The sequence below is a fragment of the Biomphalaria glabrata genome, chromosome 14, assembly GCF_947242115.1.
Source record: "Biomphalaria glabrata chromosome 14, xgBioGlab47.1, whole genome shotgun sequence".
Classification (NCBI taxonomy): domain Eukaryota; kingdom Metazoa; phylum Mollusca; class Gastropoda; family Planorbidae; genus Biomphalaria; species Biomphalaria glabrata.
In genome coordinates, this window is record NC_074724.1 from 2,180,238 (window position 1) to 2,199,464 (window position 19,227).

Below are 19,227 nucleotides of genomic sequence, written 5' to 3' on the forward strand. Positions count from 1 at the left end.
TAACAAGCCAGTAGATGTTTCCCTCAATCTAAGGTTTCAATGATCGTATATCCCAAATTTAATACGATAAAAAAGCTTTCCTGCTCGTAATGTATATTAACTGAAGATTTCTACCCACTAAAATATAATATTCCTAGGGGGTGTTTTTCTCAATATACAACCGCTACATTCGCCCACACTGTCATAGCCTACATTGATCTCGATTTCTCAAATGATTATACTTCATATGTATACCTGACCGAATATGTCAAAACGACCATAGGTTAGCTAGTGTCGTGCATCTGAACCAGAAAAGAACAAAATATATATGTTATTGAGAAAAAAAAAGGTTTTCAAACCCTGGCCTATACCATTACTATTTTTTTGATTTCTGCTTAATAGACCAAACATGCTTATAAATTTCGAATGGCCATATTTTCCGAAAAGACCTAGAAAAAATATTTTGCTCTTATCTCCCTTTTATGTTTTAATTGGTTAATACAAACAGCTGAACGAATAAATGTTACATTTATGTAAGCCTAGAGATTTATTACTTCTTTTTATATTAGACGTATAAGACATAGGCGTATTAGTGATCAAATTGTGAAGAGGGTCTTAGTTAAGATATACAGAAAAGAGGACAAGCACCCATGCATTAAAAACATAATTTAAACTGAAGCATAGAATAGCCCCATGACCTGAGAATGGGAAGTAAACTCATTTCTTTCTCTGTCGAGAAATCAAGATATTCTCACTCTGCCCGCCAGAGAAGCTCCTTTGTGTCTCACTGTAATGACACAAATCGAGTACAAATCGAATATCGTTGAAATATTATATTTCTTCATCCACATTTTTTAGGCCTGTTTAAATTTAGAACATTTTTAGCTGATTCAATTACAAATCTTTATGTCACTTAACTTGTAGTTTTTCAAATGAAGCAGCCACAGCGATGGACTTTCTCCAGGATACATTAGAATCAATTCAGTCAAGAAAAACAAATTATTCACAACTATCTAGACAGCCAATTGAAACACACATACAGACACACACACACTTCATAACAGAACACCCCCGTGGAGTCAAAAATACAAATATCTGTAATAATAAGAGCCACTGTGTGTTATTTTTTCAGGGAAGTTCTATGTATTTTTTAAATGTGCAAATGTTGAGTCCAATTTACTCATTTATAATGAAGATTATTATTATGAGTAGTATTTGTTGTAGTATTTCTAGGAACGATGAATGAATGTTTCAAGTGTTATTTCCTTTGAGACTTAAATAAGTTCCACAGAAAATTATTTGCATGTTCATTTCTCTCCTCTTCTAATACTCAAAATAGTGACTAACAGTGCTGGATTTACCAAAAGGCAACATAAACTATGGGGAACATAAGATATGGGCAACATAAGCTTTAGGCAACATAAGCTATGGACAGCATAAGCTATGGACAACATAAGCTATGGACAACATAAGCTAGATGCAACATAAGCTATGGACAACATAAGCTATGGACAACATAAGATATAGGCAACATAAGCTATGGACAATATAAGCTATAGGCAACATAAGCTATGGACAACATAAGCTATAGGCAACATAAGCTATGGACAACATAAGATATGGACAACATAAGATATAGGCAACATAAGCTATGGACAACATAATCTATGGACAACATAAGCTATGGACAACATAAGCTATGGACAACAAAAGCTATGGACAACATAAGCTATAGGCAACATAAGCTATGGACAACATAAGCTATGGACAACATAAGTTATGGACAACATAAGCTATAGGCAACATAAGATATGGACAACATAAGTTATAGGCAACATAAGCTATAGTCAAAATGAGCAATGGACAACATAAGTTATAGGCAACATAAGCTATGGACAACATTCGCTATAGGCAAAATAAGCTATAGGCAACAAAAGCTATACGCGACATAAGCTATGGACAATATAAGTTATAGCTTAAGGCCATAGCGGCGCCGGAATATTGTCTTGAAGAAAAAGTAAAGAATTAAATAGCCTGATTTTCATTACAAGAGGAACTTTTTTTACATACCTTAGTCAGGGCCGGCCTTAGGCATAGGTAAACAAGGCATCCGCCGACGCCCTTCAATAGGTGGGGGCCTCGCATAGCAACAATTTTTTTCTAAAACAAAAATGCGAAACCAGGAACAAATTGTAAACATAGAAAGGTTCTAAGTCAAACTAGCCTAGACCTCTAGCAGGTATAACTCATGGTTTATTGGTGAACATTACAATCTATTTATTAAACTACCAATGCTAGAACCTTGTTGCTTCCTATTGGGCAAAGGTTTAAAAACGTGATATCGAGACTAGCACATTGCAAACGAAAAGCGGAGAATACAAAGAGATTGTTTTATTCAATTTCGTTACTCGTCAGCATTGACTGTTTTCATCAAACAGTTCAAATTTGCGTTATGCTATTTCTATGGTGTTTATGTTGACTTTTTGTAGTTTATCTGGAGCCAACCAATTCACTTCGCTAAGTCCTCCAATTACCTAAGGCCTGCTCTGCTTATGGCCTTATTATGGCCATGATTCGATGTGGTTAATCGTAGCAGTTATAACATTCTTGATATAAATAAATTATCCTTCTCATTCATTGTCAAAGATTATGTCGCTAACAGAGGTGTGTTCCTAGTTGTGGTCTCTGTTTTTATATTGAAGTGTTCAAACGTTAAGAACGATAAATAAAAAGCCAAGATATACTAGTTTATGAAACTATTGGCAAAGGATCAAAGGTGAGTAACCCTTTAATTCTTTCACATTAGTGTTAAGCAGAGTTACGTTTTCTTCTCTGGTATGAATTAGTGTCATAAATCAAGACCATTAGTCATAGTAGGCCTGTCACGTGGTCTTGGAAGGAATAATAGCTCGCTGTCACGTCACAGGTCTGACGTACAATCCTACTATGATGATTTGTCTCACATAAACTACTTGACTATCTATTTAGGGAGCTAGACTACGTATTAGGACTCGAGCTGAAATGTGTTTTCCTAGCCTCCAAAGGTAACTCAAGCCTCCAAAGGTAACGCGGATACCTCCTCCAAGAGATCCCATCTTCAACATGTCCACATACACAAAGAAAAAGACTGGAACCATAGCTAGCTGACAACAATTAACATAGAATACGAATATGACCACTTGCAATGTTCTAAATGGAACTTACATCATTTTTAATATAAGCGTCTGCATCGATAGTTAGTACCTCGAGAATAATGTTAGCAGCTTACATAGGGGGGGGGAGGAAGGCTGCAATTAGTCTTAGGTAGTATGTCTGTCATGTTAAAAAAGTGTTGCGTATTTACGTTTTATATTTAGGAAATGTATGTTTAATGTTGTGTGTTTATGTTTAATGTTGTGTGCTTATGTTTAATGTTGTGTGTTTATGTTTAATGTTGTGTGTTTATGTTTAATGTTGTGTGTTTATGTTTAATTTTGTGTGTTTATGCTTAATACTGTGCGTTGTGAACTGATTTGTAGCCTACTGGTCAGCCAAGCTCGATTACTATCTGTGTGTGTTGGTCCTTGTCTGTGTGTGTCTTTCTATGTCTGAGTGTGTCTGTCTATGTCTCTGTGTGTCTGTCTATGTCTGTGTTGTAGTGAACTGTATTGTTTATTTTAGTTTCATAAAACTTTGTCTTGTCTTCTTGTCCTTTTAATGTCATAGTGTAAGACATGGCTCACCATCAAAAGTCCTTGTTCAAGGTACAGTGTAAGACATGGCTCACCATCAAAAGTCCTTGTTCAAGGTACAGTGTAAGACATGGCTCACCATCAAAAGTCCTTGTTCAAGGTACTGTGGAAGACATGGATGGCTATCAAAAGTCCTTGTTCAAGGTACTGTGGAAGACATGGATGGCTATCAAAAGTCCTTGTTCAAGGTACAGTGTAAGACATGGATGGCTATCAAAAGTCCTTGTTCAAGGTACTGTGTAAGACATGGCTCACCATCAAAAGTCCTTGTTCAAGGTACAGTGTAAGACATGGCTCACCATCAAAAGTCCTTGTTCAAGGTACTGTGGAAGACATGGATGGCTATCAAAAGTCCTTGTTCAAGGTACTGTGGAAGACATGGATGGCTATCAAAAGTCCTTGTTCAAGGTACAGTGTAAGACATGGATGGCTATCAAAAGTCCTTGTTCAAGGTACTGTGTAAGACATGGCTCACTATCAAAAGTCCTTGTTCAAGGTACAGTGTAAGACATGGGTGGCTATCAAAAGTCCTTGTTCAAGGTACAGTGTAAGACATGGGTGGCTATCAAAAGTCCTTGTTCAAGGTACAGTGTAAGACATGGGTGGCTATCAAAAGTCCTTGTTCAAGGTACTGTGTAAGACATGGCTCACTATCAAAAGTCCTTGTTCAAGGTACTGTGGAAGACATGGATGGCTATCAAAAGTCCTTGTTCAAGGTACTGTGGAAGACATGGATGGCTATCAAAAGTCCTTGTTCAAGGTACAGTGTAAGACATGGGTGGCTATCAAAAGTCCTTGTTCAAGGTACTGTGTAAGACATGGCTCACTATCAAAAGTCCTTGTTCAAGGTACAGTGTAAGACATGGCTCGCTATCAAAAGTCCTTGTTCAAGGTACTGTGTAAGACATGGGTGGCTATCAAAAGTCCTTGTTCAAGGTACTGTGTAAGACATGGGTGGCTATCAAAAGTCCTTGTTCAAGGTACAGTGTAAGACATGGATGGCTATCAAAAGTCCTTGTTCAAGGTACTGTGTAAGACATGGGTGGCTATCAAAAGTCCTTGTTCAAGGTACTGTGGAGGAAGCACGAAGAAAGGGCCGTCCAAAGGAAAGATGGCTGGAGAACAGAAAAAAATGGACCAGTTTCTGTCTTTATATACTACTAAGAACAGCTGCTGACTTGGAAAAATTGGAAGGATTTGGTGACGCAAACAGTCACAGCATTTCCTAAGGGACAGATGATAATGAGGAATGTGTGGCCCAGTGGCTAAATCCGCAAGCGCTGGAGTTCTAATCTCTACTCTTGCTAAGTTGTGTTGGTGGAGCGCTTAAAGGCATCATTGAAACCTTTTCCCAGATACACCTCCAAACTGGTCCACAAAAGAGATTGTACAATATCGCTCGGAGCATGCACTAAACATGAAACTTGCTCTATACCAGCGGTTCTCAACCTTTTAAACTCGGCGACCCTTTTTACAATCCTCCACTCTGCCGCGAACCCCCCCCCCCACGCACACACATACAGCAATAGAAGAGTAGACAATACTAATCCATATTTTCGATGGTCTTAGGTGACACCTGGCAAATGGTAAATCGACCCCATGGGGGTCGCCACAAACAGGTTGAGAAATTCTGCTCTATACTAAAGTAGCTCAAAACGTTAGTACATTATAATTTTCTACTTGTAGGCTTCTTTTAATCTAAAAACTTGTGTTTTTTTAAAGTAAAACAAAACAAAAAACTAAAGTTCCCCTGTCAGACCTTGTAATCTATGAGGCAGATGATGTAGAGGTCATCTGTTTCTGTGGCCCGTTGTTAACTAGGATGTCATGTGTCCAGCACAACGACCAACAGCCTTTATTTTCACTAACTAATGTCAGGTACCCATTTGAGCTGAGAGGATTCAGACCTAAAGATTCAGAAAGTAAAAATCCCCAGTCTTCGAACCCTAGACCCCCGGTTCCGATGCCAAGCTTTTTACCACTCAACCACCGCGCTTCCTGTTTTTAAAGTAAATATGCAAAATTTTGCTCTTACACCGTTTGTAAAGCCATAATTTAACTTTGTTTTGAGTTATACTACACTGAAACCTAATCCGCTCTCTTGATTCTAAACCCAGACACTGACAAACTTCGTGAGTCGATGCTGAGAAAGACTAAAAGAACTAACCTTATTATAGTGTTTTAAAACATTTCAGAATCCACACCAGTGATTTCCAAACATTTTCCTTAACATTTTGAGTATTTAGCGGAAAAATTTACTTAGTTTTTTTAGTGGGGGATTAATTGTGGCAAGCATTTTGTGGAACACCTTTTCGGGCCTCGCGGAAGACTAGGGTTCAACGGAAGACAGTTTGGGAATCACTGATGTACACTAGCACTTGACATTTCTTTTCAAATATTTTCAAATATTGTTTCAGGACAATCTGTAACACTTACTCAAAAGTGTACACATTTCTTTAAAAAGTCTAGAATGTAATCCCTTAAATAAGGGGGTAATTATTTTTTTATTAATTTAAAAATAATTTTTATGGAATAACATAAGAGTTCGCATGAATTATATCCTCACAAGTCCTCATGTGTCTTTTATTCTTTGTGTGCCCTGTTCCTACTGCCCTGAATTTTTTAAAAAATTATTTGTTTAGGGTATAACAATAATAAAACTATAACTGGTAATTTAAATTTGAATAACATTGTCATATCAAAGTCTCAGCTCCGATAGTTGCATCATATGTATTTATCATAAATATTCAGGATAGCAAAAAAAGTGTGCATACATATAAATTCACTTGAAATATGTTAAGTTCACATAAAAATATTGCTTCTCATTAGATAATTAACTCTTTGTCTCCGTAATTATTTTCCATGTTCTGACAGAAGTGTTACTTTTTTACAATTGTACATTCTACCCTGTTATGATTAAACTTCAATATCATTTTTGTGTGTAATCAGAAAACGTTGATTTTGGTATACAATTATAGGAGAATGTCTGCTCTTTTTATATAACACAAACACACGTTTATAAACCGAAAATTTAATTTCATTTAATGTGGGTGAAATAAACAATGGTATCGTTAATATTAGAGAAAGAGTTAAATAATGAAGTTACCAAAACAATACAATTCTGATAGTTTCACGTATTACTATTTATTTAGATTTTACACCTTTCAGTTGTAAATAGTATGTGTTTGTATCACCTTATTGATTTCACTGACATTTGTTGGTATATGATGGACACGACATCGTTTTGTTTTTGTTTTCTTTTTGTTTTGTTTTGTTATTTACCTCTTATACAACATTGCACAAATCTAACTAAGATAAACCAGCAGAATATAAGATACACTGCCACATGTTAGAGTCCAATGTCACTGCTGGATAATAATGTAGATTGTTGGGTTGTTGAGTTTGTAAGTGATGCTGAACCCAATCCCCCCACTGTTGAAGTTCCTGTGGATGTAGGTCGTAGTTCTGTTGGTGTTGATAATGTCTGAGGACAGTTTCCCTCTGAAATGCATTCATTTTACATTTCACTGTTAGATACGGAGTACAAGAGATAGTTTTCTATTATCAAAATTTGTAATGTGTGACAAGTTTTATGTCCAAAGATTTCAATATCGAGTCTCTGTCCGTAATGTAATGTAGTCACCTTGAAATCCTAACACCAACTGATAAATAATAACATATATAAACGAAAACCCATTGTCTTGACGTCACTCAATGTCGCGTTCAAGTCCGTCAAGGTGCGTCTATATAATAGCTAAGTGTCTAACAATTCATACCAGGACTTATAACTACAAAGAAAATAATTTTTTTCTTTCAAAAAACTACATTGAACGGCCTAAGGTTGTCGAGACCTTGCCGTTTGGCAAGACGTCTCAATATATTTAGGAAGAAGTAGGAGCCAACAGCCCCCTCCCAATTTTGAGAAAAGCTTCATTAAAGCCTGTAGGACACAAATCTTTTTTAAACTGAATTAATAGACAACTATTTGGTCTTTAAAATTTAAACTTCTGTAATTTATGGGGGGAGGGAGATAATGTAAAGCTCATCTGTTTCGATGCATGACTGTTCACGAGAGGATCTTATTGTCAACACAACGACCAAACGTAATCAAGAACCTTTTAGATTTGGGTGCACTCAAAGTTACCATTTAAGAACTTACGATCTATAGGGCAGATGATGTAAAGGCCATCTTTTTCTGTGGCCACGGTTAACAAGGATGTCATGTGACCAGCACAACGACAAACCGTCTTTACTTTTCCCAAACTAATGTCAGGAGTTAAAAATCGCAGATTAAACACCATTGCTTTAGAAGCCAAGCGCTTTACCACTTAGTCACCAACCCACAAATCAACATCTATAAATATTCTAACAAGAGTTTGGAGCTTTTTAAATAAAGGTATAGTAAAATAAAGTTACAATTATAATTAAGAGTTTATAGTGAGTCAGACATGAAATGGTTAAATCATTCTAAAGATAAGAACCTAATAGATAGACTATTGTTAGATAGCTAGTTTAGTTAGTTGGGTTGCTCACTTTATTAGACTGACGGTGAACATACATTTTATAGTGACGACATAGACTTTGGGTTAGAGATTAGAATAGACTTTTAATTAATCAGTTACTGCTAGACTCTTGAGGGGATAACATCGTTTATTAGTGACAGACTAGACTGTGGCCCATTCTGTATTAAACGTTTGTTTGAAGTTCACCTTGAGTCAACTTGGTCATCGAGTCTGTGTTCCTGTTTAGTACCTTATCTATATTTGTGACGGTATGCATGATTTCAAGAACTCGCGATAGAAATACATCAAACAAGGTACTCACGCACTTAATCTAATTAAGCATCTTCTAGAAATACTTCAGCTACATTTGATATGCACATGCATCCGTTACACTATGAAGTCCCACTATTCAGACCAAAGGTGCTCGGCCAAAAGTGTCCCATGAAACTAGAAAATGAAATTTCCTATTCCCATAAAAAATAGTTTTCTTTTGATTAATTCTTTTTTTTTTTTTTTTTTTTTGGGGGGGGGGGGGGTGTAATTATGTACTGTTATTGGTACTTGCAAAAAGGAAGAATTCCTCAATACTGTGAAGAGAGGAAAGCTGACTTGACCTGATCAAAGTGTAAGACATGACTCACTGTCAAAAGTCATTCATCAAGGTCCAGGGGAGGGAGCACGAAAGTCGTCCAAAGGAAAGCTGGCTGGACAACGTAAAAGAATGGACAGGCCTCTCTTAAGAACTATGGCTGACCGGGAAAAGTGGATGGACGGCAAGAAAGTCAAGGGGCAGAGGCATTTAGTCAGTTTAGCCTTTTGTTCCCATTTCTTTCCGTCTTCTTATCTTATCTTATTATCTTATATATATTACAGACGCTACTGTACAGTATTGGTACACTACACTATAAGCCTAATCATACGTCACTTTTTGACGTTTCCGCAATCACGTGACTGCTCTCTTAGAACAAAGTTGTTATAACGTTTTTGACGTTGGTCTGTGTCTCTTATACAGAGGAATATTTTAGCCGCCATGTACCACCGCTGTTGTCTTATTTCTCTATAAGATTACAGACTTTTGTTTTGAAGAGAAGATACAATCCATCCCTGTGTAAACCTAAACACGCATGCTAATTAGACGTACTCTCTGGTAAGTCTTTGGTTTTCGTGTCTGGATTTGATTCCTCCCTGCCTTTTATCAGTAACGCTGTTGTGATAGTTTCATCATTGCTGACTTTATTACCTAGACTTTGGGAGTTGGCAACTAAAGTCTAGTAATATGTGAATGTTAGATGTTTTGAGGGTAGAAGCTTCGGTTATGTTAGTTTCTCCAAACAGGGCCGGCTTTATGAATAAGCAAACTAGGCAGCCACCTGAGACCTCCGATTAGTTGTGGCCTCGAGAAAAAATTGCGAAATATAAATCCAATCTCAAGTAAATCTGAACTCTATGGCTCTATGCATATTCGCCTAGCCCTAATAAGTCGCTACACTGAATCTCGAATAACTCACGAATATTTAGATCTATTTGTTTAGACTACATATGTTAGAAAGCCATTGTTTCTTCCTTTAGGTGAAATGTCAAACCCGCATGCTAATTAGACTTATTTCTAGTCTGATGATGATTAAGCATATTTGTGCTATCGACGCTAGCCCTATAGGCCAATGGATTTAACGTATTTTGTTGATTTAGATATAAGCCTATATACAGGACTGTTTATAATTGCGTATTCTTCGGTCTCAATTTTGATTGAACTAAAAGCACGAAATTGAGCTAAACAAAAACAAATGTAATGGACCTCATTCACCAATCGTAAACAAACAACATTTAGTTCTATTACATGACTGAATTCAAACTTATTGATACAATGACACTTAGTATAAGATTGGAGATTTTGAAAAAAATAATTGGGGGGGGGGGATGTTCTTGTTTTTTTGTTTTTTTTTTAACTTGTTTCACTTCAGCTAAGCATGAACACGTTTTTATTTACATATATGCCAAAGGTTTTATCTTTTGCTTGAAAGTTCTACTAAATACGACTATTGGTAAAGAATGTGTTTTATATTGCACGAGCAGAGAGCAGAGAGGTTGAAGTATATAGATTGATAGAAGGAAATGGACCTCGGTATATCTGTTTCTAACATTTTGTCATGGGTGCTATGCATTTTGGAAAGTTGCATTTCAGCCTGTATAAAACCATGGTCTTCAGTTTAAACAAGAAATCAGAAGACGACTTCCAGAGAACTTATTCAAACTTCTCTTTACCACTTATTGATACAATTACAATTTGTATAAGATTTGTATAATTAAAAACAATTTTACGTGTAACGCAAGATAAGCATTTGTAATACATTTGTGATAGATTAGTACTTTTGTAATACATTTGTAATACAAGTTAAATGTATTCAAAATTAACTTACACGTTTTTATTCATAATTTCGGTCGCGTAGTGGATGAGTGGTAAAGTGCTTGGCTTCCGATCTGGAGATCTCAGGTTTGAATCCTGGGATTTTTATTTTCTGGATCTTTAGGGCGCCTCTGAGATCTTTATTGGCATACAACTAAATGAACAACCGACTTGCTACTGTCTACTGTCATAAAAGGGAAAATACTCTACGCTTTAAAGATTTGTAATCCAACAACAGTTTCTGTCGTGAGTAACCAGGAGAAGACTACTCCTTTCTTCCTTACGACTACACAGTAAGCAGTTTCATTGAATTGGTGAGATTCTCAATCTAAATCTAATTGGATTATTTCATACCAAAGTTTGTATTTATTATATGAATATTAGATGAATCTATACATCTATCTATATTTATATGGGTATAACTGTTTTATCTTTTTTCATATTTACATCCACACGGCAAGAGTAGATATATGTTAATGTTCTTCAAAGTATAAATATATACATAAGCTTATGTGTAGAGTAAATAGTTTGCTTCTCGTCCTATTAAACAACGTATCAGGACCTGGTCGTTCGGATTTATCGATGCTCCCGGGTTCATACTCTGCCCGCTACCATCCACCGTCGTCCCCCGAAATAAATTATCTTTAACTCTAAAGTAACATCCGAAACAATTTAACATATAGACAAAACAAGCTGTATGCAAAATTTGTTACATTGGGGCCCGACTGCTAAGATCCATATTAACCTTGTCTGATAAAATGACTTCTGTTTTAAATAGGTCTTTTGAAAAATCTCCTATGTGAACTATTAGTTGAGTTTAGGCGATCTATATTTCATGAAGCCAGGTTTTGGATAGTGATGTACCTGTTTTATGTATCTCATGTTTACATAGCTATATACAAACTAGATTAGTTTAATAGGCTACACAAAGGAATGACATATATTCGCTTATGTGTAGAGTCAGTAGCTTTATTCTCTTTCTGCTTAACAACTTATTAGCATCTGGTCGTGCGGTATGCGCGCTGGCTGTCGTTCGGACTTATCGATGATCTCGGGTTTATACCCTGCTCGCTACCCTCCCCCTTTAACTCTGAAGGAACATCCGAAATATTTTACAACAAACAAAACATGACTTTGACAAGCTGTATGTAAATTTAGTTACAATGGGGCCCGAGGCCTGTGACACATATTAACTTCGTCTGATAAAATGACATCTGTATTAAATAAGCCTTTTGAAAAATTTACTATTTGAACTATTAGTTGAGTTTCACATGATTTATATTTTGTGAAGCAAGGTTTTTGATAAGTAGTTAAGACATTATGTCTATCTCTTTTTTTAATGTTGCTACATAATTTTACTTTGATTATTCTAGCCATTTTAATTGAGTTTTCATAGAATGAAATGAAAAAGTTTTTGTTTTGTTTTGATTTTGGAATAGCTTTTATCTAACGCAAATTTCATGCTTAATTCTTGCTCTGATAGCTATGATTGAATCTCATTTATGGACCAGTAGTGCCTGTGAAAAGGTCTTCTGTACCTTTAGGCGTTCAATAAACACAAGTCTGCTCGAGTCAGGTGTCGCTAGGTACCCAGGCCCAAGCGTGCTTAGCATCTCGGCCACATATCCCAATGTATAAGAATACTAAGAATTAATATTCATATAAGTCAGTTATAATTTCTTATAAGTCAAGCATTGTTTGCTGGTTTGTTTGACATGTTTTAGATCTTTCTTCAGTATTGAAGATTATTATATCATACCCCAGACCGCCAGCAGGATTGCAAGCAGGGGCGTATCTAGAAATTTTCCATCGTTTGGAAGCCCTGGAAACTTGATCTCTTTGGGGGCCCCTCCTTTTTGCAAAATATATAAAATTTGACTCTTTCTCTCCCAATTGACGATGCCAACGTTGATTTGACCCCCATTTAACTAATTTGATTTTAGATTTAGAAACGTTTATTTCTGTTGTGTAAAAATACCAATACCTAATATAACTTTTTCTGATAAAAAAAAATGTTATTGAAGTTTAATCATAACACGATAGTGAAATACAAATGAGTGAATTTATTAATACTATCAAAATGAGGAAAATAATTATGGAAAGAAAGAGTTAATTTAAAAAAAAAACTAATTCGAAGCTCCCCTCAAGTGGAAGCCGGAGGGATTTTCAAATTATCTTCCGTACTCCCCCACTCTAGCTACGCCACTGAGCCAAGAGATGGCAATTGGCAGGGCTCTAACCCGAAACTATCGACACGACATGGCAGCCACTGAATCAAAATTACATGACTAGATATGAATCCTGTCCATCAAAAAGAAGCCAGTACACTTTAAATAGTTTAATCTTTCAGTCTGTGATCCAGCTTAGATCAGCTTAATAATGTTATGTTATTATGAAATATGTTTTGTATTAGGTCCTATAAAGTGTTATATTTTAAAAGAAAATACAATTTAACGTGCCATTTAGATTATACTTGGGAACCCATGTAGCTGCCTCCTATGTCTCGTGAAGCAGACGATACAATATTTCCATCAACTGTTTTAATAATTAATACGAATGCGTTGGTAAATAAAGTTACAGACAAGCAGATGCCGTTTTCATTCATCAAAAGTCAATGTTTGCTGAAAGGGGATTCCCCAGGTTTCTTCTAGGAAGTGAGGTCCTTTATTTTTAAAATGCTTGTCTGTCTGTTTTGGTAAAAATTGTGAACACTTGATTTCTCCCACACCCATTCTAGAACTAAGTTGCAAACTTTAAATGTTCTAGTTGGAGCCTAATGAAATTGTACACGGCCTTTTTTGAATTTGTTTTTGGAAAACCTTTTGATAGCGCAACTTTCATGTTTATAGCTTGCCTAGAGAGCTATGGTCTAATCTCTTTTGTGGACCAATTGTGCCTTCTGTACCTATAGCCTTAGGCGCTCAACACTACTCTGCTAAAGTCGGTTTTGAAGCCAAAGAAAATATTAGACAGAGCTTTACGATTTGTTAGACACAGCTTTAGAATTATGGTTTTAGAATTATGAGACACTGCTTTAGACTTATTGAATGTTATCAAAAGCTAAACACAATATCAGAACCGCAGTTTATTGGTTAACAGAAACACTATATCAGCACGGAGCTAATCTAGGCGGTCAATAACTTTTCAAACTGTAAAATATCATCAAGGCAGAAAGTTAGAAAGACACTAAAATAAAGTCACATTTATTATTCCATTGCTGGAAAAAAAAAGTGGTCCCTCTTTCTTAAGCAAAAAACAGACGCCTGACGAATTGGATTTTATTGAATCAAAATTTAGAATCACACAAAAGCATTTAATAATATGAGTCAGACTTGTCTTTTAGTCCGAAGATTAATGAGGAATTCAGTATTTTCAGTGGCTACGCAGCCCCAGCTTTGACCTACATATTTTACCACATCTACAACAAGCATTACCATTGTCCGCCAGTGGTCGAATGAAACACTTTCTTTTCGTCGTCTGCGTCTGTCCTCGGCAGCAGATTTTCTTTTGGTCTCCAATGTGTATCCAGCGGCCTTTTTGAATGAGCTCAAGTTGTCTCGATCTGATGCGGGATCCAAGAACAGTATTGATCTTATCGGAGTGTAGGGGAGGGTTATCGCTATTACGCCTCTCCCCAACCAAACATGCCAGTGATTACGACTGTACGGTGCGGAGAATCCAATTTGAATGTATCCAACACGCTATTTACGTCATATTAAAATCTGAGAAGGAGTATCTTGTAGAAGATGTATTAAAAGAACGGTTAGATCAAGTCAGATCAAGAAACAAATTAATTAGGTCTAATTAGATGTAATTGAAAATGTTTGTTAATTCAAAATATAATTTCCAGAATTTAATCCTATACTCTTAAGCGAGCAATTCTTTATATATATATAATCACAAAAATCAGTATTTACCAAGCAAAAGTTCTCTCAACCTCTCTTCGCATTCACCAAAAATACTTGCACACCATCATTACATACGGTGCGAAGGGCATTTATCCCATATGGGGCAATCTTTTTTTTTAAGAGTTGAAAGGTAATTGCGTAACAGAGTTGCCCCCACAAAACAGCTTCTTAAGAATACTAACGCGATGTTTTTAAGTCTCTTATAAACAAAATGTGATATTTTAATTTGTTACAAAGCGCACGTTTCATCATAAAACGTAGAGATTTTGAATCCCTTGATGCTTCGTACTAAAGCCAGAATAAATATACTAAATGCAAGATCAATTGTCATTTCGAGTAAATTTGGATTCCAAGCATATGATTGCAGAAGACTCTCTCGAAAACGTTTAAATGTTAAAAGTCTAACTTAAAAGATCAAAGAAAGACTTACAAGTGCAGGTAAAATCATAATCGCAGATATAGAAGTATTAGCGAGTGGTCAAATCATTTGTTCATTACAAAGAGCGAAGATCCAAAAATGTTCATAGTTCAAGGTTTTATTGGTTTACCAGCTGACATCCTGAAGTCCTATCGATCTGATATATGACTTGAATGTTCTAACGGGGATTTAAACAAAACGTATATAGAAAATATTAATCACTTTCGGGAGAGTTTGAAAAACAGCGTTTCTTAGATTTAAAAGGTGCTCCCGAATTCAAGACAGAATGATTATCAAATAAAAATAAAGTGATAGATGACCTTCATAAGATATGTTCTTTGTGACATGATCCTAAGTATTCTAATCATTCTCATCTATTAAAAGATGTCCACTATTTCTACTCCACCATAGCCTTTAATAATTACATCATGTAATTAGCTCATGATAATATTGAAGTCTTCTCTTATATAGACACAATATAACGAAGTACAAACCCCACATTAAAATATATCTACTTATTTACATATTGTAATCAATCTTGAGATGAGGGTTGTGGCAAGTATGTAGACAGCCGACGCAAAGCGCCCCAGTCCACGCTAGAAGGGCTGTCAACCGTGATCTACGGTTCAATACGACGGCTCATTACAAGTCCGGGACGGAGATGCCAGTGCAAGAGTTAATACGACGCTACGGGTGTTAACGTAGAGATATTTGTACAGTCTTGTGTTACGTGCTGCCAATTGTACAGTATTGGCTGTAATTTATTCCACATTAAACTATTACGTTCTTTTGGAGCCCTGAGTTGTCAAGTTCTTCAAGTTGGTGGTGTCGTGTGGTGCAGTTGCAAGGAGCTTAAATAGGGAGATTCGTAACAATACATTCTTTCATTTCTAAACCAATTTGAAGAAAGGATGGTGAAAGTTATAAACAGTTTAATAAAAGGCAAAACATATTAAAAACATTCGAAATAAACATATTTCTATATTACCAGACAATTCCACAATGACTAGAAAAACATATTTCTATATTACCAGACAATTCCACAAAGACTAGAAAAACATATTTCTATATTACCAGACAATTACACAATGACTAGAAAAACATATTTCTATATTACCAGACAATTCCACAATGACTAGAGAAACATATTTCTATATTACCTGACAATTACACAATGACTAGAAAAACATATTTCTATATTACCTGACAATTACACAATGACTAGAAAAACATATTTCAAATGGGATAAATGACTGGGAAGGAGATAACCAGCGTTGAAGTGATCAGGGGTAAAGTGACCTGGGGTTGCAATGACCGGTCAACGCCTCAACATTACTATTATACAAACAAGAAAACAATTTTTAAAAATCTTCACAAATCTAAGCTTATATAAAGTCAAGGTGTATCAATTAGTTTGGATTAGTCATAGAACTACATTTGTAATAGATCTAGGTTAAACTAAACAAATCTGTGATATTCGTTTTGAGTGCAATAGTGCAACGTGTCCAGCAAATTGTGTCTTGAACAGATTTAAACATAACGAACAAGACCTGAACATATATTAAATGAACATTTTCAATCAAATAAGTGTACTCCATTAGATTTATCAGTCCTCAGATTCCTGGGAAAGCAGGATTACCTGTGAATACCTTTCTACTTTGCTAGCAGGATTACCTGTGATTACCTTACTACTTTGCTAACAGCATTACCTGTGAATACATCAATACTTGGCTGACAGGTTTAAGTTGAATTTGAAAACATCACTACTTGGCTAGAAAGATTACTTGTCAATTGACTAAATTGCTGCTTGAATTATTTTAAGATAAGTTGAAATTATTCTTCTACTTTACTAAGCAGATTATACTGTCTCCTTGTGAGTACTACAAACTTTCATGGGAAGACCATCTTGAAACTCTGGCAATGAAAGTCACACAGCGGCTATTTAGAGTATACAAACTTAACAGCTTTAAACTACATATGAAGATTCTGAATAATTTCTACATTGCGGCAATGTCAAATCTGATAACATATAGAATAATTTATTGGAAAGGCAAAGTTTCATCTAAAATGTTGTGCCGATTGGACAACCACATACATACTACCATACACTAAACTACGACACACAACACTATCACACACATCACTACCCCACACAACACTACCATACATAACACTACCACACACAAAACACAACCACACACAACACTACCATAAAAATACTACCACACACAACACTACCACACATAACACTAACACACAAAATACAACCACTCATCACACTACCACACATAACACTACCATACTTAACACTACCATATAAAACTACTACACATAACACTAGCATACATAACATTACCACACATAACATTACCACACAAAATACTACCACACATAACACTACAACACACAACACTACCACACACAACACTACAATACAAAACACTACTATAAAAAATACTACCACACATAACACTACCACACATAACACTACCACACAAAATACTACCACACATAACACTAATACACACAACACTACCACACACAACACTACAATGCATAACACTACTACATATAACACTTACATACAATACCACACACAACACTACCACACACAGCACAGCCACACAGAGCACAAACACACACAACACTACCACACTTAACACTAACACACATAACACTACCATACATAAAACTACTACACACAACACTACCACACTTAACACTAACACACATAACACTACCATACATAAAACTACTACACATAACACTACCACACATAACACTACCATACAAAACACTACTATAAAAAATACTACCATACATAACACAACAATACATAACACTAGCATACATAACATTACCACACATAACACTACCACACAAAATACTACCACACATAACACTACAACACACAAAACTACCACACATTACACTACCATACAAAACACTACTATAAAAATACTACCACACATAACACTACGACACATAACACTACCACACAAAATACTACTACACATAACACTAATACATACAACAATACCACACACAACACTACCATGCATAACACTACTACATATAACACTTACATAAAATACCACACACAACACTACCACACACAGCACAGCCACACAGAGCACAACCACACACAACAATACCATTTAGAACACTACCACAAACCTCACTACCATATTTAAATGAACCTTTTTAGAAAAGGTAAAACTTCCGATCGAAGGCCCTTTTGAAGAATGTTACGCAAGTGGCAGCGCTGTCTTTCCTTAAGGTTATCTAGTTACAAGAGAAAAATATCTTAGCAAGTCGTCAAAATTTTAGAAGACAACAACCACCCGCTCCATTAAAACTACTTCAAGTGGGCGACTTCTGTTAATCAAGACTAGATCTGAACGGCATAAAGTCTCGTTCCTTACTCGCGGGCCGGCCTTACAAACTGCGGAGTCCAATTTAAAAGATGCTTACGAGACTCATCTTCTATTTAATACAATAACACATTTTACTATTGTCACAGTCTCGTTTGACATTGCCTGTTAAATGTTCACTTCTGGTTAAGACGGTTAAAAAGACACTTGAAACTCCTTATGTTGAAACAGGAGGTAGAATGACTAAAATTGACTTGGAGTTCAGTCAAGTCAAGGCAGTCAAGTGGTATCCTTTGGGCATGGCAGTCAAGTGGTATCCTTTGGACAAGGCAGTCAAGTGGTATCCTTTGAACAAGGCAGTCAAGTAGTATTTTGGTCCGGTACGGACAGTATCTGACTTAGACAGTCAAGTTGTGACTTTGAATGATGTAGTGTATTTTGGGTAGAGGAAGCCAGTATTCATTTTAGACATGTTCTAATAGTAGTTATTATTCTGATGATTATGTGTTTTGGAAATTCATTATTACCCGCTGTTATGCGGACGTGATTTGACAAGATTCACTGTCTTGGATTTATTTGCCGCTGTTATGCGGACGTGATTTGACAAGATTCACTGTATTGGATTTATTTGCCGCTGTTATGCGGATGTGATAGTATTTCATTCTTAATTGTGCAAATGCCAAGAAGTTGTAGTATTATTATTATCAATAAACTTTATATTTGTCTGCCAGAGTGGAATTATGTTCATCTGTAACATCTATGTTCGTCTACTATCATGTGTGACTCCAAGAAGCACGAACCTAGCATTCCACGACATTCGCGAATTATTAGTAGTGACCAGTCTAGAACAGTAATACAACATTCTTGGTCTTGAGTTTTCGGATATTGAAATTTAGTGGGTATTGTTTTGT